This window comes from Caloenas nicobarica, chromosome 2, assembly GCF_036013445.1.
Source record: "Caloenas nicobarica isolate bCalNic1 chromosome 2, bCalNic1.hap1, whole genome shotgun sequence".
In the NCBI taxonomy this organism is placed as follows: domain Eukaryota; kingdom Metazoa; phylum Chordata; class Aves; order Columbiformes; family Columbidae; genus Caloenas; species Caloenas nicobarica.
The window spans coordinates 101,658,593-101,682,796 of record NC_088246.1 but is presented as its reverse complement, the minus strand read 5'-3'; the positions used below and the strand labels follow the sequence as shown (position 1 = coordinate 101,682,796).

Below are 24,204 nucleotides of genomic sequence, written 5' to 3'. Positions count from 1 at the left end.
TCTGGGAAATGAAACAAAACCTTAAAATAAATACTGTTGTGACAAATGGGCTTTTAAAACTGTTCTCCAAATCTTGGTCACCCCCACAGCCTTGTCTTCACCTGAGAAAAAATGTTAAAAGCTGTTTTTCTAATTTCTGGTGTGCATATGTGTGTATAGTCACACACATTGACTTTAAATCCTGCCCAACTTGCAGTTTTCAGATGGAGTAACAGATAGCTTTTAAAGCCCTCGAAATGATCTTCTTATTCCCAGGCAGAGAAGTAGATTTAATGGCAAAACAGAATTATTTTGTACCATAATTTGGCCATTCATGTTATCCTGCATATTGAGTGTGATCAGAAACCACAGCATTAGATCAAGCACTGGGAAAAGAGGCCAGGGAAGAGATTTTCAGAAATATAGACCCACATTCTACTTTGCATATCAATGGGATCATGCAAAGTGACAGAGGGATACTTGGGATGCAAAGAAGTAATGCAGCAGCTTTGGGAACTCCTGGGAAAAATCCTGAATTATCTTACCAGAGAATCCTTCTTGAACTCTCACTGAAGCAGTCTGTGGCAAACCCACACCACTGCTCTTAAAAAGACATAGAGTTTGCCCAGCTCTGTGGCCACTCAGCTTTGCTATATGTTCATTGTGGACCCGTGTCTTTTTCATGCTGAAGTCTCCTTGTGCCTCAGAGAAGAGGCCAAGATAAGCTCCCCGTCAGATTTTCAATTTGGTGCTCTATAATCTCACCTTTGGCATCTAGGCCAGCCTGGATGGGGCTTTGAGCAACCTAGTCTAGTGAAAGGCTGGAACTCAATGATCTTTAAGGTCCCTTGCAACTCAAACCATTCTGTGATTCTATGCAAGGACCAGCCAAAATCTCATTCAGAGAAAGCAGAATTTCCTACAATCCAGGCAAAAGTCATGCCAAATGGTCTCATTTCCTGAAGGGGTCTGATTTTATATGCTCAGCTTCTGTGTGGATAATGATTTGCAAGTTATGCCTTTCCTATATCCATTCCTGCTATACATTGCCACTCACCAGGTCAAAAAGAAAATTTTCATTTTTTAGAACTGAAAAGCAGAACAGAGAGGGCATCCCCCCAAGAGAAATCTGCACAAAACAATATTAACTTCAAGGCAGGTCAAATGTTCACTGACACATCTTGACAATGCCCCTTTTCTTTACATTGACTCTACTTGATTAAACTGATTGAAAAGCATTTCATACTTGTGCTTTGTCAGTCTATATTTTGGGCTTCATGAACAAAATGATACTAGATTGACTTACCCAGATACTTCACAAAGCTTGTCATGTTGAATTAATTAATGTTGCTTGTACAGCGTGAGAATATGGAGATTCATCTTTTCATTTCTGTATTTGCTTTATAACCAAACAAGGGGATGATAAAACATTACGCTGGTAGTTAATAGACATTTTAAATGTCTTTGTTTCTTTAGAAACGTACAATGGAAATATTACAATAATTGTCACACACATCACGTAACATTAGTTACATAAAACCAGAAATACTATAGTAGTAACCAAGAGTAGTAATGAATAAAACTCTTTTCTCTTCTTTCCCTTCCTTTAATGGATGGTGGAGAAACTGATCATACATACAATTGCTCTTTAGAAACCTGAACACAGAAAATTTTACTAAATCGCCGAAGTCTTGGGAGGAGGTTTTGCACTAAAGTCTTGTGATATTGATAGTGAAGTCGGTAGAATTTTATTAACTTCATTTACTACACAGTAGTGCTTCTCCCATCTCACTTATAAAACCCATTTGGGCTTTTGGAGGTTTCTTATTATATCCAAATGCCTTGTTATAAAACACTATGCCTTAGTAATGCTGAAGTCCATTTTCATGCATTTCTTTTTGTACTAAATAAAACAAGCAAGCAGTGTAAAGCATGAAATATGTCAATAAGTTTAATGAATGCAATTAGAAGCGATGATATGAATACACTGTATTTTCAGGTGAGAAGCTGGACAAAGCATCATCAAATAAGATTGTCATTCAAAGAGATGTAAGATGGTCAAATACAATATTCTGTCCAGAAGCTGTCATTATTTGGTTTTGTCAAAAGCTCCTTTTACCTTTTATTCCTCAGTCATAAGATACATGAAACAGCAGTTGTCATTTTTTTATATTGGCTCACTGTACGTACATTGCTTTATTTCATCAGCAATGGAGTCAGAAGTCCAGATGGAAGCTATAGAAGCCCCCATTGCCAAAAGTTTGATCACTGTATTTTATAGGTTACATGCCATAAAGATACATTAATACATTTGAGTGCCTGAGGAAGTATGTACTTATCCTGGCACACTAAATTATCTCTCTGAACTCCACGGCTCAGCTCCCCTTCGGCTCAATTCCCCCTTCTTTTTCCCCTCTTTGTGGCACAGGAGCTATGAAAAGCAGTCCTGGTCCTGTTACTGGTAGCTGGTATAGATTCTGCCTTGGCAGGGAGGAAAGTTGGAGGCCATAACATCATGCTGGTGGGAAGGAGGGCAGCAAATGTACCCAGCATCTGCTGAAAGAGTGACGTTGAAGATTTGCAATGGTATGTAGGCTGCTGAAAGAGGACTATACCAGATTACACCAGATCTCCACCAGACTGCACTTCGGGCACCACCAAACTCGATACATGTGTTTGAAGCAGCTGAGCAGACACAGTGGTCCAGAGATGTGAGTTCAAGGCCTTGTACCAAAGGTTGATTCCAACTGACCTGGTCCTTTGAAGGGGAAGGAGGAGTCAGCCTGGGGTGCCATTATCTATAGAAACAATGATGCCATAATTACACTGGCTGGTGGGGCCACCCAGGTTTGAACACAGCTATTCTACCTTTCCAGACTTCAAACCTGTACCTGCTTCCCTGTAATTTGAATATCATTCATTTTTACTTCCAAAATACATTGAACATGACTGTGCTTTCAACACACTTTCTCTCTTCTGGCTTTCTTACAACTTTAAACTAAATAAAAACTCTGTCTTCTGCTTTTTATTATATATTTTTTACTTAGGAATAGAAAAAAAATAGAGATAATTACACTCTTAACTTCTGATAATGGCAAACATTCTAAGGGGGCAAAGGAGGAAGGCAGAGAGAAAGGGAGGGAAAAGGGGTGAGAGAAGAGGGAGACAGAGGGAAGAAAGGAAGGAAGAAAGAAGGGGAAGAAGAGGAAGAGGAAGGGGGAGGGGGAGGGGAAGGGGATGGGGAGAGAGAAGGGGAAGGGGAAGAGAAAAGAGAAGGAGAAAGGGATAGGGATAGGGATAGGGATAGGGATAGTGATAGGGATGGGGATAGGGATAGGGAAAGAGAAAGGAAGGGACGGGAAGGGAAGGGAAGGGACGGGAAGGGAAGGGAAGGGAAGGGAAGGGAAGGGAAGGGAAGGGAAGGGAAGGGAAGGGAAATTTCAAAGGAGATGATCATAGGTAGTAGCTTGTAGAAGGAATGAAGTTTTCAACTCAGCACCCAGAACTGACAAGATGAACTTTTCCAGCAGCCCCATAGTACAAAAACTAGGCTTCAGGTTGGAGCCAATAAGTCTAAGAAAGAATATGACAAATGAAGTATAGCTGCACATCATATTTGTAACAAAGCAGCTTAATTAGAAAGTGATCAGAAAGCATAATGGTTATCAAATGATACTTATGCCTGAGATGCATTACAACTCATCTGCACATGCTATGAGACCCATGCTTCCTCACAGAAACTTAGCTGAGACTCTCCTGTCCCAGGCAAGCTGTCAGTTACTGTTTCTTATTATGGTAAAATGCTCAGAAATTTAGCATTGATAACTTCCTTTCTCTTAAGTTCATACTACTATTCTGCTTATATATTTTTTTTATCCAATATTCATATAGCATTTTATAAATCTGTTTGGTCAGTGACTAATATTTTCACTTAAGTGCTTTTCAAGTTAGTTATTTGAAATACCTTCCTCTTCTGTAAGTGGGTTTGTAAGCTTACTTGACTGCTTATCTATTTGGTCCAACAGCTGAAAACACTCACAAATGTATAAATCCTGACTGTGATGGAATACAACTTTTGTAAGATATCCAGTATTGGCTTACAGATTTCAAGTGACAGGAGCAAGGTTCATGTCTAGGTAAGTAGTTTCCAGGGGTCAACTAACCACATGAAGAAGTAGGCACATAATTTCTAGCTTTATTTATTTATTTATTTCTAGCTTGATTTACTTTCCAGAAATCTCATTTCTGCCATTTTCTTTAGTGTTCAAGAGTTCATGTGCCATAAATGAGTCTTCTTTTAAGCTTTTTAAAAATAGAAACTGAACAGCATATTGCATCAGTCACACTTACATAGGTTTTACAGACTTGTAAGTGTTTTCTGAACTCTTTCCTAATGACAGACTGTTTGGTGTGTCGAGACTGGATAGGATTTTAGTGGTGATTTCCTCAAGGCACCTTCTCCTATTGTTACTCAACAGCCTGGCTTTTCACAGAGCATGCTCAAGCACTCTTAGCCAGAAGTTCGCATTCAGTTGTTTATTCACTTTACATTTGAGGCTTTTTCAGTCACCACTTTTCAGATTATCCTTTGTGCAAATATGAGTTTACTCTATTTTTGCATGTATCATTTGAGCAGACCCAGCCAATGCATACATATTGTTCTAATAACTGCTCATTCCTTGCTTCTATTATTTTTTCCCAATCTGTATCTGTCAAATAGAATAACACCACACTCACATTTTTGTCCAGATGAATGTACTGGAACTACTCAAGAAGGCTCCCAATGGTTCACTGTTATGAGTGCCCCCTGATGCTTTTGATTACCCACCGGCTGCATCAGGATGAAAACAGAAGAGCAGTGATGCATGTCTGTGTAGGTGTTGGGAGGCTGTTACTCCACTCAGAAACAAACTATATTTGCTGTAATCCAGAGGGTCCTTCACAGGACCACTTGTGCCCACCTATTCTTCTGATAACTGCTAAGTGGCATTCACACAGTTCACACTTAATTTCTTAGGTGGATGAAAGTATTTGTTCACAAACAGGATAATTTCTGATTTCACAAGTATTTTTTCATTTATTATTTAATATTTTCCTCTGTTAAAATCCTTATCCTCATTTAAATGATTTGTAAAACAGTCACATAAAAAAGCAGGCTACGAATGATTCTCCAACAGTCAAAGCAAAGGTATCACAAGTAGCTCCCATGTGTTCACATCAACTACCCCTCAGACAGCAACCTGCAGCAAACAAACAGTTTGACTTATCATGAACCATGTTCACTTATGTGTTGTAGATGAACGTTTGTGATTGATACTGAAATAATAGAAGAGGAGTGAGTTTTGTGCAAATGAATAATTGAACCAACCTTGCTATCTTCAGTACAGACTTAGTTTAGACAAACCACATTCGGCTGGAATGACAGTACTTAATGGAATACACATCATGCTGCATAGTTTGCTTAGCTGAAATTGTCTTCTGCTTGAATTAGTCAGTGTACATAACACAGAAAAGCAATGCCAATTACCTCCTAGTGGAACCTCTTCCAAGGTTTTGGAAGATCTGAGGATGTGCACAAGTTACAGTGAAAGCAGAATGATGTCATTCCTGCAGTCAAAATACTGCATAGTTTGTATGGTATGTTTTTGCATTGTCCAAAGCATAAAGGAAATTCCAGCTTTAAACTGTGTAGGCAGTCTGCCTGCCTTCAGGGTGTGAAAGCTATCACTGGGGTTTTGACTTTCCACTTTCTGTTATAGCAAGTATAAGAACAGGAAGTATAAAATTTTATACCCTGGTAACTGGAGGCACCAGAAGGTTGTAGCACAACAAAACCACCGAAGAGCATATAAGGTGAGCATGGGAAAGTCATATCGGCATAACTGGACCTCCCACATCTTGTCACTCCTTTCTAGTCCCACCAAGATTTCATCCCCCTGCTCCCTGATCATGAATAGTAGCACCACCAGGAAAAAAGCTCAGTGTCAAAAATTGTTAGCAACTGAATAGAGTAGAGCCGGTTATACAATGTCAGATGGGAATTAACTGCATCATATTGTAAACAAACTTGAGAAGGTTGTAGATTTGGTTTGTCTTTACTGTATAATAAAAACAATAGCTCATACATTGTGAGCAACTCACTAGGACACTTGCCTACAGCTCCATGCAGCAGTTAAACAATTGGTTTGGCATTTTCAAAGGAGCTTAACTGGTTGCCATGCCACTTCAATGTATCTGTATTAAAATTATACTTATCTTTGTAATGTGTTAAATACTTTCATATTTCATATTACATTTAGGCCTTCTTTCTGTAAAATTGCCGGTGTCAGAGAAGGGTGGATTTCAGTAAACTGCCTGCTGCTCCTAGATATAGATGTAAGATATGTAACTGAAAATTAAATTTCAGATTTCTTTCACAAAGACAAGATACATTTTGGTTTTTAATCTTGATGTTAATGTTATAGTCAAAATGACTGAATTTTTCTTCTAAGTCATAAAAAACCCATTGATAAATTGCTCAGTTTCCTTGCTCAGTTAATGTAGCAAAGAGAAAGGATTCTTTAGAAACATTGGTATAATGTCAAGAGGAGTTTCTATCTGGAGTTTGCCTTTTTAAAGAGAGACATATTTTACACTGTAGAAAACTGTATTTTGCTGCAGAAAACAACAGCTGGTTTCTATGCTGTAGCCTTGGGACTTGCTTAGTGCTCATTATCTTCAATGGAGATGAACATGTATATCTGAGGAAATATTTTGGCCTTGAGTGAAAGAAAGAGGGGAAGTAGACGAATTTGGTTTTGAATGCCTGCATAACTCCAACTTATTTGTTTAGTACAGCTGAATCTACTGGTGACTCTTGGTAGAAGCTAGCTTTTCTTGCACTGAGTACACAGCCCCAAAGAGACTTTTGTCTGGTGCTTGGCGGATGACTGAAGTGGTAGAATCAAAAGACTTTGTTCTATGGGACACAGGCTAGTAGGTGGAATGGTAGAAGACAGCCACTTTATCATCAGTTTGTGTTTATGTTTGTCTAGTTTTGTTGTATTGCATAGAATCATAGAATGTTTTGGGTCGGAAGGGGCCTTAAAGATCGTCAGGTTGCTCAAAGCCCCATCCAACCTGGTCTTGAACACTTCCAGGGATGGGGTATCCAAAACTTCTCTGGGCAGCCTGTTTCAGTGCCTCATCACCCTCATAGTGAAGAATTTCTTCCCTATATTTAATCTACATCTACCCTCTTTCACAGAATCACAGAATCACAGAATGTTAGGCATTGGAAGGGACTTCAAAAGATCATCTAGTCCAATCCCCCTGCCAGAGCAGGAACACGTAGATGAGGTTACAGTTTAAAGTCATTACCCTTTGTCCTACCACTACATGCCCTTGTAAAAAGTCCCTTTACACCTTTCTTGTAGGCTCCCTTTAAGTACTATAAGGCTGCTATAAGGTCTCCCTGGGCTGAACAACCCCAGCTCTCTCAGCCTATCTTGACAGGAGAGGTGGTCGAGCCCCCTGATCGTCTTTGTGGCCTTCCCCTGGAATTGCTCTAACAGGTCCATGTCCTTCTTATGCTGGGGGCCTCAGAGCTTAATGCAGTACTCCAGGTGTAATCTCACAAGAGCAGAGTAGAGGAGGAAAATCATCTTCCTCGACCTGCTGGTCACGCTTCTTTTGATGCACCCCAGGATACAGTTGGTTTTCTGGGCTGCAAGCGCACATTGCTGGGTCATATTGAGCTTCTCATCAATCAACACCCCAGAGTGTTTCTCGTCAAGACTGCTCTCAATCCATTCTCCATCCAGCCTGTATTTGGGCTTGGCATTGCCTCGATCCATGTTCAGGACCTTGCGCTTGATCTTGTTGAATTTCATTAGGTTTGCATGGGCCCACTTCTCAGGCCTGTCGAGGTCCCTCTGGACGGCATTCCTTCCCTCCAGCATGTCAACCACACCACACAGCTTGGTGTCATTGACAAATTTGCTAAGGGTGGACTGAATCCCACTCAAATTCCTGAGCTAACAAACTCTTTTCTGGTGTGTGTGTCACTCCCTCTTCAGAGGGCTATGAGAGATGTTAAGTTTTTCAGGATAGGAAAGAAGAAAGAGATAAATAGGTTATTTCTCTAGAAAGACCTTTCAAGCCTTTTCTGTTGATACAACACAGTAGAAGATTCTCAATAGTGAAATGCTACCTGTTTTGCTCCTGTCCACTTTTTCACTTAAAGTAATACTGAATCTAAACTCCTGCTTCACTTTTCAGCTAAACCGCAGCAGACCTGCACCTGTATATCAGCAATAATATATTAAAAAGAACAGGTAAATGTGTTGACTCTCTATTCTTTGACATTCCTTTTTCAAACCTCTTTTGATAGTTTTCTTCCAGAAAGAGATTGAGGAGTGTGTGCAAACACTTGTCCTCCACATCAAGCCTGACTGAACAATTTCTCTGCTGTTCTGAGCTTCTGGTGAACTGAAAATTACCAGCTGTACTGAATTGTGACAAACAGCATGTCTGTGTGTGTCTGCGTCCGTGAGCCTGTGTGTTTGTGTGTCTGTGTGCGGGCACGCATGTGCGCACATGTGGAACAAAAGAGATAAACAGAAACTATCGTATCTGATGACAGCAAATTCATTTTCACATTTATGACCCCATCTAGTATTTTAATTCAGTAAAAGACAAATGCAGCCTTACCTTCTATTGTTAAGATTATTTCTTGGAGCCCTCATATAAGCATTTATTGAGCACATGCAGAACAAGGAATCCTCTAACGCATTTACTGGCTGAGACATAGTTAACAAATGCAGCCATCATTGCACATATTTGAAATAGAAAATGAGATTGGGCTAGTGAAGAAGACAGGTATGTTAGAGGTATGCGGCTTCCACTTCATACTTCAGGATAACAGACCCACATCCAATATGCTCAAAGATTACAAGCTAAATTTGTCATCTTCTAAAAAGATTAGAAGCAATCAGGTTATCAAAGCTTAACTGGCTAACACTCTTCACATGATTTGCAATGACAAACAGTAACTCATTAATCTGTAATAACACATTTGCCACCTTTTGATGTCTATGCTCTTAGTATTACAGTGGTAACAACCTAAGCTTTTGTGTGTGCTACATCACTTCTTCCATGTCAAATTAAACCACAATAGCTGTAAAAAATGTGTGGTAACAGCCCAGCTAGCTAAATCCCTGCCAAAAATTGTTTTCAATAGCTGTCTACAGAGTCTGCCAGAATACTGTCGGTGAACTCATACCATGCGTACCTTGTAGGGTCGTGGCTTTAAAAGGATAAAAGTGTTGCCAAAATCTATCTGTCTTTTCTGCTGGAGTCTTCTCCATCACTTGGAAATGTAGTTATATCTAATAGGAAGGAAACAGACAACAGCCATCAGCACAGGGCATACCTGGGAGAAATAAAACAATGTTTTTAGACCCTGAATGGGAACACTTCGTGTTGGAAGAATGGGACTACCCAGGCTGAGATGCATAATTGCATCCTGAAAAAACACTTTTTATGAATCGCACTTATCTGAGAACCTGGGAGCCAACAATTGTTTCTCAGTGTTCAGGCAGTTAACTAAAACTCATACCTGATTTTCTCAAAGGACATTTGAGAACTGGACCTACTATAAAAACTACCTCATTTCTGGACAACACTGTCCAGTCAATCTGTTCCTCCAAAAGGACTGCTCTGTCAGAATGCCACTCCTCATAGAATCATAGAATCATTTTGGTTGGAAAAGACCTCCATCTTTCACCAAAAGTTTGCTGTTGTGGGCAGGGACATGGGCAAGAACAGAAGACTTTGAAAGCCAAAGACCTGATGGTAATTTCATTATAATCATGATTAGATAACTCTACACTGTAAGTGCAGATAAAAGTACTACACAGCAAGTGCAGCAAGCTGATTACACCTGGGACAGGTGATCTGTATTGTACATGCACAGCAGACTTGCAGCAAGTGTGTGGGAGACAAGAACCCTCCTATTTTTAGATCTGGAATTTGGTGGCCTTTATGTTACCTGATAGAGCTGGTAGGAACGCAGACCAACAGTATGCTTGGAGGTCTAGCAGACAGCATGAGAGATGGCTTGCTACAGAGTCCAGGTGGACTTAGGTGATACAGTTCTTGTGTCGCTTTCATGGACTTGGAAATACAGGATGACGGGCCAGAAGGAGGTCACTGATGAAATAAAAAATGAGACAAACTCTGATTGCCCCGAATGCCGCTGCTCTTTGTTCTGCTCTGTGTATTTGCCACATCTGAGCTTGCATGGAGATTTGCACCACATATCTATGTTTCCAGGATTACCTTTATTCAGATGGCAAAAAGGGATGGTGCTCTGATTCGACAAAGATAAGGCAGAAGCAATGGAGACCTGAATTCTGGGCAGAATGGCTTAAATCAGACAACCTGAAAAGGACACAAGACGAGGACAAAAGAGATGCAGAGGGAGTAGAAAGAAAAGGAATAACAAGAAACTGGGCAGAGAAAAGGCGGACCAGAGTGGACACACAGGAACAGCCGAAAAGGAAGGAAAGGCAGAAAAAAACACCTTGGGAACTTGAAAGCCATGAAACATTACAGTTTTGCAAATCAAACTTGTATCAAGGATCAGACTTATTTTTGTAACTGAATTTGCCAGGAAAAGAATGAAGAAATACCCGGCTCCAAAGACCTGGGCTGAGCCTGGGTGTCAGCTCATTTCACAGTAAAACTCTAACAGCAGGGAAAATGCTGTGCCCATGTGTAAGGGGAGCGTTAGGGACAGCATGGTCGTGATAGCACTGCCCTTACTGACCATGTGGCAGGTGAGGGGCAACAGAAGGGGATACAAGCAGCTTCAGCAGAACACTTCCCAGAGACAAGAAAGTGGTCAGTAGGAAACTCCCCCGTTCTCCCTCTGTCACCCACGATGATGGATGAACCTCTCTGTGGCCCTGCCCTGCTCTTTCAGTGAAAGAATCCAGCCAGCTTTCTCATAACGGCAGAAGTAATTAAAAAGAGGATCAACTTCACAGGAACATAAAGCACACACCAAAATTCTGTCTCTTTAATGATATCCCCTACATACTTTACTGGCAGGGATTCTCCTAATCTAATACCTGTTAATTTTCTTTCTAATTAGGGCTATAGCTCACCAGAGGCTGTTTTATACTTAATTTGTGTGGGTTTTATTATATGGCTCAACAGTCAACCAACCAGTGTATGCATCATATGATCCTGGTTGAGATCTTTCAGGCATTACTGCACACTGAGGCCCTTGGAGAGAACGTGCCACTACAATTTGTGAGTCACCCGTTCTTGCTCTGCCTAGGTCTTGTCATGTGTGTGCTTGTCAGGATTCATCTCCATCTCCATTACCCCTGGGGCAGAAGTCATAGTTTGTTTCTGCTCACTTGTCTGATTTTTAGCAGATCATATTCCCATCTTCAGAACCTTAAGCAAGTGCCATCTTTGGAGAATTTAAGGTGGAATTCTAAGTGCCGATCTAATTCAACTCAAAAACATCTTTTAATTGACAGGAAATATGCCCAGTTCAATCGTTTCCAAGGTTAACACAGACTGCTATACAAAGGAAAAAAATAAATTAAAAGCATTCTTTGCTGTTACCAAAAAGAACTGTTCTTAACTGTTTTCCTTGTATTTCTGTCGGGTTTTTTAATATTTACTTTCAAGACTTTGAAATGAAGTTGAGATGTGAGGCAGATTTTATTTGTCTGAAATCACACCTGAGATCTCCATTAATTCCATTTTTGCCAGAAAAAAATTACAGCCAAATTATGTACCAGTTAAACAATTAGCTTGGAAATTATTGGGAGAAAAATGAGAAGGTGGATCACAGATAAACAGTCCGTGATGCTTTAGTACCAGAACATAGTATGTGCCAATGTAAGAACATTTTATTAAGCTACTATAAGCCAGCCCAGGGGACTGACCAATCTTTGTTTTGCTTCTAGAATGTCAGCTTCCAGGTAAACAAGGGTATTAGGACATCATTGATTTCTAATTGGTAAGCAAAGAAGGTCACCAATAGTTGTTAAATTTATCTCTGTGGATGCCAGGAAGGATGACACCTACAAGTTGTTCAGCCACGCATTGAGGATGGTGGTAGCTCTTGTTACATCCTAAAACAACGTATAAATTCCAGAGAATCAACATCCTGCTTGCCTGAATCCACAAAGGGATTAATTTCCATGCAAGCAATTCCCATGACTTTGTCATTGCAGCTCCTATAAGAACAGGATAATTGAAACTCTTGCCTATCTCTGCAGCAGAAATAAATTTCAGAAAATTCCTACTTTCTCCACTGTCATCTGGTAGGATTTTACTGAAAGAGGTGCAAGTGCAAGGTCGAGATAGTGGTCGTTGCTGTTGAAAACCTTCAGGAATAATACATTAAATAAAAGTAAAATAATAAAAATTATAAATATAAAATCATTCATATAGCCAAATAACCTGATCCGCCCATCTAGCCATACATCTAGTAGCTTTCAATATGTGAGCTAGCTCCATCTACTCAAAAGAAGAGCAATTGGTTTTGTCTATAGAAGCATGTCTAGTCAATCTTCAGTGTTATTTGGATGAGAAAACTATAGGAATTAGAGTTTCTAGATTGGGAAGTTTACAGCGAAGTAAAAGAAGGAAGCTGGACTTCTACCTGCTGCATGTAGATATACAAGATGCATTCGACAATTCAGAAGTGCAGTTGAGTTACCCTCCATCAGCCTTGGAAGACTACTTGTTCCAGGAACAAATAAACTAGGGCACAAGGTAATGTGTTGCTTCTTTTCCACCCAACAAAATAAATCATCCTTAATTAAAACAACATATATCAGCTGAAAAGGTTCTACCTTACTGTCCCCTGAAAGAACACAAAGCACAGCAAAACAGACAACCCAAGCTCTACCAGGAAAACTCACAGAACTGATGGAGCTTCAGATGGCAAGAGGAGTTTTACTGGTGATGTGATATAACCATATTTTTCTGAACATGCCCCAGCAGGCCTCGGTAGATCTCTAGAAGTGAAGGCCTTGCATAGAAAAGAAAAATAGAGAGGGGAGGGCTGCACACTACGCACTGAAATTACACATTCTATGTCACCCACTGCTAGGTAGGCCTAACAAACTTATCTGAAAGAAAATGAACATATGCGTGAAGTTCATGTTCATTGGAAGTCTTTAGATAGAATGGTTCCGATTCTTGACCAGGAAGTCTCTACCCCAGAGACTTCTGGAGATATGGAGGAAAGATGTGACAAGGGAGGACTGACTCCAGAAATGACCAGCTCCTCTATTCTTCCACAGGCACCTGCTGTTGGCTCCTGTGAGAGAAAATATGCTGGGCTGGATGGAACTTCTCCACGAAGACAGCAGCTCTTCTGTTCTCTACTCACCTGTCACCGGTATCCCCTCCTGCTCTCAGCCCCATTTCCATGCAGTGCTCCAGTCCCTGGCCTCCTTAAGAGGGACTGCAAGCATCAAGGGACATTACTGCTGATGCGATCATCAATGACTGCTGCTGGAAATCCATGCAGAAATATGTGCTGTGCACAGGGAAGCAGACAGCAACTATACCCAGCTCTCCTCCCCTCTTTCCCTTCCTCCACCTGTAATTGAAATTCATGGAATCTAAGTCCCACTATATCCTGTCAGATATTTCTGTTCCTTGGGGAAGGGGTTAGTAAGGGCAAGCCATGCCTTAGTGGCACCTATCCAAGCAGTGTACCCATACCACATGTGTAAACAGCAATATGTGCATGTAAGCACCTGATTTTAGCCAGGACTTTTTGAATGTGCAAGAATGAGGGGTAAGAGCAAATTCATGTACACAGGCTGGTCAAAATTATGATGCTTTGCTCCATCTCGCTAATTTTCCTCACAGAGAGGACAAAGGAAAGGTCAGATGGCGGAAGCACCTCTACCCTTTTAAGATAAAACACAACTTTGCACATCTGAGGCATGAGGCCTGCTGTAGTCCCAAGCCGTTTGTGGTAACAAGGTAGGTTCATTGCCAAGCCTGACATGCAAATCATCAAGTCAGGGTTAGGCCAGGTCTGACAGCAGCAGCAGGAGCCAGAGTCTTACGCATTCTCGTGATCAGCAGCCAGAGTCCGTCACGTTCTCGTGATCACCAGGCAAGCCCATAGTGACGAGGTAGGTCCAATGTCAAGCTAGGAGCAGAGTCCACAGGTCGAGATCTAGCCAGGTCATGGCCAGGCATGACTGCAACACAGTTGGAGCTAGATACAGGCACGCTCACCACGTAACTCAGGCAGGCACTGTGCTGCAATGGAGCCCCTGAGCAGAAGGTATGGGTGGTGGCCCCAGGTGAGGTTGGTCAGAGCAAATAAGGCACATCTATGCACTTGGGTCTCTGACACAGTTTTTCTAGGAGCTGTACAATCAGGTGAAAAAGTGCCAAGAAACTTCGTCCTGAGCCAAGGAATACCCAGCAAAATAACAAGCCCCAGCTGTTGCAGCAGGGCTCATGCTGCAGGAGTGTCAGACAGGCTCAGACGTTTCCTGTCCCATCATTTTTCCCCAGAACATTTGAAAAACAAACAAATAATGGCTAGAGCCAATCTGTGGTGACCATGCTCAAGAGAAGAGGCAGCCAGCCAATGTGACATTTACTTTCCTCACACCCAGAAAAAGCAAAAAAAATTCTTAAGGGGGAGCTAGGAGGAATATTAAAGGCTTTGGGTTGTGGTGGATTTTAAAACAATCATTGTAAAATTTAGCACAAAGTACTATTTTAATAGAGTGTTTTCGTAATGCATGGTTTATATGCAAGAACACAGAGCCTTACCTTTGGATTTCTCAGATTTTGTTGTTTTCAGATTCACCCTTAGGATTCTGATCATGACTTTATTTTTTATTGAATCTCTCTACAAGAAAACAAGTAGCTGGGTGAGCACATGAACTAATGCAGCCTAATTTTGAATGGCTTTCGGGCTTGTAATAACTGACTTTTAAACTTCTTAACCCCATTCTTAATGACCAGAGTGTGAGAGTCTACACAGGAACAAAAACTTTGCTGTGGAGATCTCCTGTTATCTGAAGCCATAGACTCTGGACCAAACATTTCCTATGGCTGGGCATTCATAACAATGCTTTTCCAAGAGTATCTCTGACAGGTAACATAGGCAGCTATCTTCCCCCCATGAGGATTAAGAGTATCACCCTTTCCTACTCTGTGCCTAATTTCATCAAGCATCTAGGAACTGAGAATGTTCAAAATCTCTTGTCCTCTATCAGATCTCACTGAAAGTGGCCAGTGGATATAAAAGACGCATGCATACGCAAAGAACGGCAAAGAAAGCAAGCAGGATTGCTTAAGTGTCATTCCTTAAGAAACCAAGCTAAGAGGAAAAAAAATCAATCACGTGATAATCATTCTTTAATTCGTTTTCACAGACAGGTTGTAAAAGCTCTGTATAAACAGAAGAGTGGGGAGGTTGGAGGGGATATATAAACACATAATAAATAAGGTACCGATATCCTATATTTTGTTCAAATACATAGATCAAACTGTCTGCAGACATTGCATACCTTATGCCTTGTCTGTGAGGGAAAAGAGTGATGACATTTATAAAATGGAGTATTACAAAGGTTTTGAGTCTTGCACAAAAGCAGCGAAAGAGAGTCCATTGCAAGGTTGACAGCAATACCTGAGTTTTAATGCCTAAAACAACTACAGAGTAAAAATTATGTCTTTATTCTATTGTTCTTCCAATCATAGGGCAAGAAGAAAGATAATAACAGGGGTATCACTTCATCACATTTGACAAAACAGAAGAGCAGCCATCTATTTTTTGAAATCTTAATGTTCTAGGGAAAATACAAGTAATTTCTTTAGTGGTAGTAGTATTTGCCAACAAAAGAATCATGTGAAAGATCATAATATTTGGGTATTTCTTTATGCTTCACCTCCAAACTGTAATAATCCTTTCCCACTTATTCTCAAGCATTTTATAGAAAATATGGCTGGAAGTCTTCTCAAAAATCAGCCTAGTTCCTTCTTTTAACCCACATCCAGTCATGCCGGCGAAATAATGCCTAAAACAATGGCAAATATCTCCCCTAATGATGGAGATTTAACAGCTTTTCCAGGCAACATAATTCACTACTGGAATACCCTTTAACATTTTTTTTCCCTTGGTTTGACCACAAATTTCCTTTACTGCAGTTTCGACCCATTGTCTGTTGTCTTACGCATTGTGAATACTCTGAGAACAAACTATGCCTTCCAAGCTACCACTTGCATATCTAAGGAATATTTCTCCTTTCTTCCTTTGGATTTGTCTTTTTCAGGCTAAATAAACCTAATTCTAATTCTGTTTTCCTTGCTGATTGCAGTTCCCAGTTATTTTTAATCTCTGCAGAGTACATCGATTTGGCCCATACATTTTCTGAAGTATGGTGCCCAAAATGGTATGGAATACTCCAACTGAGATTTCCATTCATCCACATTTTGACATCTCCAGATGTTTTCTTTTGGTTTGATTTAGTGTGTAAGTTCTGTCAGTAAGGACATTCATATTAAAAAAAAAATAAAAAGGCACCAAATGAAAAGCTGAAGGATTAAAGCATAGTAGGAGAGTTTGTGAGACACAAACTGTCAGATTGAACAGAATTACAGTGGTAGAAAGGGTTATTATTGGGAATAACTAGAAGTTCAGAAAGGAAACAAACAACCTAATTTCCTCCTGATCGTTGCCCTACATTACTGCAAGATGGCCATAAGCTCCTTTAGAATTCAAAGACTTACCAGACATCCTCTCCTTGTAACCTCATGTCCAGTTCCTTGCAGAAGCCAACCTCGGTGTGATAATACTTGCAAAACATCTTCAAGCGCAAGTTCTTCAAGTGAATCCCTGAAGTTTGCTCCTCATGCTTTGCAAACAAGCCAAGTGTGACCTTTTAAGGAGTAGAACAATTGTGAAAACTCCATATACTAATTTCAGCTGGATCAAGCTATAGATACAGTACAGTAAAGAACTATCTCTGCAAATAGGAGGATGAAGACTGGATACCTGAATAGCTTTTTTCCAAATGTAGTCTCAGTGACTCTCTGCAAAATTGTGGGAAACAATAATTTCTTGAGAAGACAGTCATCTATTATCTTTCAATACAAGCTGGGGGTGTTCTAGATGGAATGTGTTCCACAGTACAGCCAAGATTCCCGAAACTCTAGTTGTTCACATTAGTCTTCAACCTAATTCTAAGTTACTGCTTGTGGAGAATTTCAGACAAGGATTCTGACCAGCTACACAAAGTGGAGCTAAAAATAGAGGATTTACTGTTAGCAAGAGAATTTTGTAAGGCACATATCAGTGCATTCTGGGCTGACCTGGTTTTCAAAATAATCTTGGTATAGTCACCACTGAGTACCTACTAATCTTGTTGCAACACAAAATCTATGTTTGCAGGCCACTTTCTATAGGCTCTGGGCAGCTTCTGCAATTCACAGTTCTGTGGCAACTTCATCATACAGAAAGTGCTCCCACTACAGACCCTGGAAGCCTACTCCAGGACTTCTAAAATCTAAATCTCAATTCTGTGATGGGGAGGCTTGCAGCTTTCAGAGCCCCCTCTCTCCCAGAGCTTTTAAACTTACAGTTTTGGGAAACCTCAGACTCTGCATGTGCTTGGGAACCCAGCATTTGGCAATGTCCTCTTGGATCTCCCCTGAAACTGAGATATAAAATACCTGCTTCGCCAGGAATCCAGTTACTCAGAGGGGAAATCTGCAGGACACCTGTGTAATAAGGCAGTGAAAAATACTTTTAAAATACTCAGACTCAACAAAAATTTAATTGATCAAAACCTATTTCATTCAGATACTTCAGTCTAACTTTAAAAATGGAGCATTTGCCCTCAAAAGAGGCAATAAATATACATATACAGTTCGTTTTCAGAGGTGCTCTTTCCTCAGCAGCCAGATGTTCTCTTTCCTGCACTTCACCACTGGATGGACACTGGGGAGGGAGGAGGATGCCAGATATTCATAATTCTATTCTGCTAACAGCATAGAGGCCATAATTTTCTGAGTTTTCAAACATTGCATAAAACATGGCTGTAATGAAAATTAATACATTTATGGCTACGTTGAGCTTTCTCCCTATAAAATCCCCTTCTGTTCAAAGTAGTATAAGCTCCATGCATCTTCCATGGTGGTTCTGAGCCAAGATAAAACAAGCTATTGGTCTTCCAGTGTCTTGTCTACTGTGTCTTCTACTTTCTTCTTCTAAAATCTCTTTCCATAATGCCAGATTCTTTCCCTGAGTGAAAATAAGGCCCCTTAACCATATTTATATTAAATACAAAACAGCTTCCGGTGAGCTATAGCCCTAATTAGAAACAAAATTAACAGGTATTAGATTAGGAGAATCCCTGCTGGCAAAGTATGTAGGGGATTTCATTAAAGAGACAGAGTTTTGGTGTGTGCTTTATGTTCCTCTGAGTTGATCCCCTTTTTAATTACTTCTGCCGTTATGAGAAAGCTGGCTGGATTCTTTCACTGAAAGAGCAGGGCAGGGCTGCAGAGAGGTTCATCCATCATCGTGGGTGACAGAGGGAGAACAGGGGAGTTTCCTACTGACCACTTTCTCGTCTCTGGGAAGTGTTCTGCTGAAGCTGCTTGCATCCCCTTGTGCCTTTCCTCACCTGCCACATGGTCAGTAAGGGCAATGCTATCAGTGACGGTGCTGTTGCCAGCGCTCCCCTCGCACATGGGCACAGAATTTTCCCTGCTGTTAGAGTTTTACTGTGAAATGAGCTGACATCCAGGCTCAGCCCAGGTCTTTGGAGCTGGATATTTCTTCATTCTTTTCCCTCCCTGTCAAATTCAGTTACGAAAATCAATCTGATCCTTTATACCAGTTTGATGCATAGAACTGTAATATTTCATGGCTTCCAGGCTCTCTGACTTTCCCTCCCTCTCTCCTCGAATGATTCTTGAAGACTTTCGAGGTCTAAGTGGGGTGGACACTGAATTCCACAGTTTGATTCATGCAGACAGTACATCTATAAAGTGGTCTTTCATCTATAAAGTGGTCTTCTTTTTTTTGTTTTTAATGCACTCAATCTGCTAAACAGAAGTCACAAAAGATAGGTTGCATTGGGGCATTCTTCTACAGGAGAAACAAGTCAGTAGCAACTAAGAAGGTGGTTCCTATGCAATTCTTCCCATTTAAAGGCCTTTTAGGCTCTTTTGACATTTTGCTATGTGAAACAGATCCTCCAACTTGATTGCGATTTCATATGTACTCTCCAAAATACCTACTCATATCATCTTCTGATCCTGTCTTCACCAATGCTACGAAACAATATGTCCACATAGACATGATTTTGTTATCATGACTTCAGAAAACCAGACTAGAAATGTGGTGGCAACAAAAGTCAGCATATCTGAACTATTAAGTTAAGCAAATTGAAATATGCATCACCTAGACCTAGACATTTAGCATGTATTCTTTGTACAGTAACAGATAAGATAGATAAAAAAAATTGTGCATGGCAGTACAAAGAAGGACCAGTGGGCTCATAGTTGATGCACAGAGAGAGAGGCAGTGTTGTGAATTAGATGAGCAAAGTCCTTTGATTTGGGCCCTTTATCTAGAGGCCTGTGGAAGGTAGCAGGAGACTGGGTAAAGAAGCATTGACAGCCCTGCGAAATGCAAGATAGGGCTCAAAATAACTTTTTTTTTTTTCCAATCAAGACAGTGCCAATGCCAACGCATTCTATTTTGAAATCAGAAACCATAGAGTAAGGTAGAAAAAAATTAATTGTTCCAAACCTGTGCAACTCCTCATACCTTTTTTTTCTTCCCTCCCTCCCAATTATACGACGTTAAGGCAGTTAAGATAAGATAATACTTCAGCAAAACATCATAGTCTGTTAGATTCTTTGTAACCCAATTTTTATTGAAAATTTTAATCTTTTCCATTTATTCCCATATCTGTAGCAGAAAGCATCAGTATGATCCAGAGCCTAGCTGACCCAAGATGGGTTCTGAATAGCTCAATACTCAATGGAAATGGCTAGAAAGGAACAGGTATTGTCTAAAGGTAACTGAAAGGCTCTGCTAGATATCTACTGATTGAGTATTCAGTAATCTGTAACAAATATATCTGAGACTATCAGATAACAGAGAAATTGAGGCCAGTCAACCAAATTTTTAAACATATCTTAGCAATATCATGTACTAATAGAGAACAAAATTTTACAGATTCGCCTCTCCCTTCCTTGCATGTTATTGCCAAGAAAACGCAAACCAACCCCAAAAAACTGTGGATAGCATGGTGTGGATTCATCTTCATGCACGCTACAGCTCTCACTTCAGAAGAAGCAGTGCTTTGTTGAGATCTGACATTCATGCCAAAAGGCATGTCCTTTCACAGCCCAAGGAAGACAGTGCAGTACATTTTTCATTTCTCTTCATTTCTGTTTTTCGTTATCCTATGGTTAAAATCCTTGACCCAGTGAAGTCATTACAACATTTATCACTGATTTCTATCTTGCCCTATATAAGTGTCTACTTATAACTAAGGAAAGCTTGCTTGAGCAAGGACAGAGTGTTCTCAAAGTGCCATCTAAGGCTAAAATAATTCCCCAAGGAACTGAGAATCGTTGCAGATCTCATTACCTGCTTGTACAGGGCACTTTGAGTTTGCTTTCAGTAACATGAATAGCAACATGTATTTAAAAAACAACAACAGCCAAATTTTAAGATAATGAACATTAAAAACAAAAGGCAGTGAAACCTTAGTAAAGCCAATGGTAATAACAGATAGTGCTACAGTAAAACTCTTAATTCACAATTAAAAAAACCCCCAACCAAACAACAACAACAAAACCAACCAAACAAACAGAAAACCCCAAACAAACAAAAAAACCCCCAAACCCACTGCTCCTGTTGTAAAAAGGTCAAGCCTCTATGTTGGAAAGACTTTTCATCTTAACTAAGCTACATCTAGCAGTGACTTTACAGTTGTCAAAGACTTTGAAGCAGCAAAACCCTGCTCCATGTGACAAGATGTGGGACAAAATGGTGATGCAAAAATAGGAGGATAAATATAACTAAACGTGCCACTCAGAACACAGAAAGCTGAGGCAGGTGTTGTCATAGCTGTCAGTTTTCAGGTTCCTTCTTTCTTCAGATTTTCCAAATCACATCTTGATTCTTCCTTAAAAAACATGGAGAAGCAAAATAAGGACCAGATATGAGAGTTTTGGTTTCTAGAATTGAGAGCTTTGCTTCCAAGACATTAGGAAAGACAGGAGTTTCTGGCGAATGAAATAATAGTCTTGAAATATTAAAGCCTCAGATAAAACACATAACAATACAATTAAATATTTTATAGAAATCAACTTAAAACACTTCTCACTCGTAAACAAGTAATCTAGAAGAAATTTTAGCATGAAAGCACAGAGTTGGAACTTCTTAAGAAGGCTCAGAAGCAAAAGTATCTGAAGTTGTGTCATTTCTGTAAGGACTGAAATGAGAAAATCCCCACCATAGTGGGACTGTTACTAAAGTAGCCAGCACTGGCAAAGGACAGTCAACTGACTTCAGCAAATGAGGGAGATGCTGGCAAGCGTAAACCTTGACCTCTAGCAGCAAAATTCTCATTTCAAGACTCAGAGGTCTACACACATAACCACCTATTTCTGTCAGAGTCTGCTCTTGCTGCAGCACAGCCCTGGGCAGACAGCCAGTGCGAAATCTCTCCAGCACAGAAGCCCCACTTAAGCCGTGGGCTTAACAGGAACATAAATGAAGGGAGTGGTTGAAAATAACCTGGCCTTACAAGGCAATGGCCTTTCAGGATTCACAGGCTATAGAGAAAAGACATCTGTAAACAGCAGAATCTCTAAGACTTGCCTTTCCACATCATCTTCTTCTACTTGGACAAGGAAACCTTGAGCAATTTCTGTGAAAGGAGCCATCACAATGTGGAAAAAAAAACTTTCAGTGGTTTTATTTTTCCTTAAATTGCGTCTCTATGGCTATACTATCAGTAGACGAGCAGTGGAACACACTTTTTCCCAGTTCTGTACAAAGTGAGAGCAGGGGGACATGTGCTCCTGGAACCTCTTTGCAGATGGTGAGGTTTATTTCTTTAGGCCTTTGTCTTTTCCGCTAGCTTATAATCTGCCTCCTGGCTTCCCTGGGGCCAAGGGGAAGAGGATGATCTTTATATAGCTCTCCTCAGGGACTGGGTGAATCGCAGAGTAACATCTAATCCCTCTTGCACTCCGCAACTGTGTAACATCCCAGCTGAATATCAAGCCATGGAAAATAAGTTTTAAATACAAAAATCAGACAGAAAGATTACAAGCACACTTGCAGCAGTTAGCGGTTTCCACCATAAAACTCAAACTGAAAAGTTAAACAAAGCAAAGGTAAGAGAAGAAAACAACCGGAGACCAGGAAGAGTGCAGAAACCACCTAGAAAAGCCAGACAACGTGTCCTTTATTTTGGTACTTAATTTTTCTTAAGTGTTTGAAAAACGATATTCAATAGCCATTGGGTGAATCTATTGCATGATTTTTTGGTTGGTTGGTTGGTTTTTGGTGGAGTGGGTTTTTTGGATTTTGGTGTTTTTTTCGTTTTTGTTGGGTTTGGTGTTTGTTTGTTGTTTTTTTTTTTTAACTGGAGAGGGCAAGGAGCCATGTGTTTTTTTTTTTTAGATGTTCGGCCACCGTGTTTGGTATCTGAGCTGTATCTCATGCACTGTTTGTCATTTCATGCCACTTAGAACAAATCCCAGCTGGCTGGAATCCTAGTCCTGTGGACTGTGAGTCATGGATATTAAATGACCATCATGTGAGCTCCTGCATGCTGCTGTGGTTAGTGGATGACACTGTAAAGTTGTACAGTATCTTATCGCAGGAGATCATCAGCACAAATATACAGTTTGAGCGGGAGCACTTTCATAACAACACAAAATAAATTACTTGTTTTAGCAAGCACTAAGTGAGGGGTAGGGACATGTGAAGCTGAAGCAAAGGTGCAGTGTTTCTCTAAGCCACAGAAAATCGGCTGCTGGTGCTGTAATAGCAGAACTGGGGCAAGAATGGAAAAGATACTGTCTGTAATGGAAGGGTTTGCAAGAGACTTTAAATCTCCTCAAGCAAATCCTGTAGCAGTCTTTTTGATGGATAATTATAGTCCAGTCCAGTCTTACTGAAGTATCTTACCAGGATAAAGAACTGAACACAAGCATTGAAGAGTCTGGCTCTTACGAACCAGAATACATTTTGGGATTCACTAAAATACCAGTCCCAATTCAGAATTCTAAAACAAGCAATGAGAACTTTTTCACTGGCGTAATACAGACAATCCTTGAAGTGAATCGTTTTAGTCTAGCAAAAGCCCAAATTAGAAGATTCACTGAGCAATCCATTTCATGCTAATCAATGTCATGCAGGAAATTTGTACTAAAAATCAGACCGGAAAAAAACTTGGGGCAAGGAAGAAAAGTTTTTTCAAATAATAGCCTTTCATACCTGGATCAGGTAGTTTTATTCCATCGTAGTTATGAGCTGAGCAAGTTTCTGCCATCAGTGATAAAATGAAAATCCATTTTAGACAACATACAGGAAAACCCCGCAAGAGTGAGATGTGAAATTCCATTTCCATCTTCGTTAGCATGAGTAAGTTATTCAGGCTAGAAATTGTTGATATCCAGTCCGAACTGTTATCCAGCTATCTTCTGCAGGTTATTATGATATCACCTACTGCTGTCAAAGGTTCTTATGAGTCTATAATGTTTCAGTCTTCAGTAACAGCTCCAACAAAATGACTTCTCTAGCTGCCAGTTCCAGCTTAGATCTGGTTTTCTGTCTTGCATGTGTTTTTCTTCCTCGTCACAGCTACCAGCTTCTTCCCACTATCGCGGCAGTTTCCCTTACCTTTGCTTATGTTTCTTCCATATCAGAGCGGTGTGGTTAGCCCTCCTTAGGTCAGCAGAGCCAGGCATTCATAGCTTACACTCTCTAATGTTTTTCAAGCACTGAGGCACTTAAAATGTGTTATATTTCCTGAGTTAAGCATAAAAAATTTGCATTTGAAGTCTGTTCATGGGCCAAAAGAGACAGTTAAAACTCACTACTGATTTTTTGTATAGCAGTCCAGAGTTTTAAAGAGATAAGTATGACTTGAATCAGATGGGGAAAATTTATTCAAATTGATCCAGACTTAA

General features: G+C 40.3%; 1 long non-coding RNA gene across 4 annotated transcripts; it reads right to left on the bottom strand.

The window, feature by feature from the left end:
- Positions 1 to 1,912: 1,912 nt before the first annotated feature.
- Positions 1,913 to 24,069, bottom strand: LOC135985164 (uncharacterized). 4 transcript variants are annotated; one of them, XR_010605755.1, is made up of 9 exons: positions 23,510 to 24,068; positions 17,027 to 17,751; positions 16,762 to 16,910; positions 14,800 to 14,878; positions 14,076 to 14,161; positions 10,300 to 10,401; positions 10,010 to 10,170; positions 9,251 to 9,347; positions 1,913 to 2,777 (listed from the first exon to the last, which is right to left on the bottom strand). It is a non-coding gene; the product is annotated as an uncharacterized LOC135985164 (long non-coding RNA). The 4 variants fall into 4 exon arrangements; XR_010605756.1 differs by having other exon boundaries at positions 17,611 to 17,751; positions 23,510 to 24,063; XR_010605757.1 differs by lacking the exon at positions 1,913 to 2,777 and adding an exon at positions 3,510 to 5,219 and having other exon boundaries at positions 23,510 to 24,069.
- Between the last annotated feature and the right edge of the window lie 135 nt (positions 24,070 to 24,204).